The 217-nt window shown below is 51.2% G+C and overlaps 1 protein-coding gene across 2 annotated transcripts in view; it reads left to right on the top strand.

Moving 5' to 3' along the window:
- The window catches only part of LOC107694657 (zonadhesin-like), a 4,454-nt gene that overhangs the window by 2,396 nt on the left and 1,841 nt on the right, over positions 1-217 (top strand). The window lies entirely within an intron of this gene.

Raw genomic sequence — 217 nt, 5'->3', positions numbered from 1 at the left:
ACGTCCTAGTGCTCCGATGGAACCCAGTTTCTCATTCCCTACTAGTGCTCCCATGGCACCCAGTTCCTCCCTCCCCACTGAGAAACCCTGTTCTAAACCTGAACAACCTTGTGCTCTGATGGAACCCAGTTTCTCATTCCCTACTAGTGCTCCCATGGAACCCAGTTTCTCCCTTCCCACTGAGAAACCCAGTTCTAAACCTGAACAACCTAGTGCT

This window comes from Sinocyclocheilus anshuiensis, unplaced genomic scaffold (assembly GCF_001515605.1).
Source record: "Sinocyclocheilus anshuiensis isolate Anshui unplaced genomic scaffold, SAMN03320099.WGS_v1.1 scaffold1379, whole genome shotgun sequence".
Taxonomy (NCBI): domain Eukaryota; kingdom Metazoa; phylum Chordata; class Actinopteri; order Cypriniformes; family Cyprinidae; genus Sinocyclocheilus; species Sinocyclocheilus anshuiensis.
This window is presented reverse-complemented; position numbering and strand designations above follow the sequence as displayed.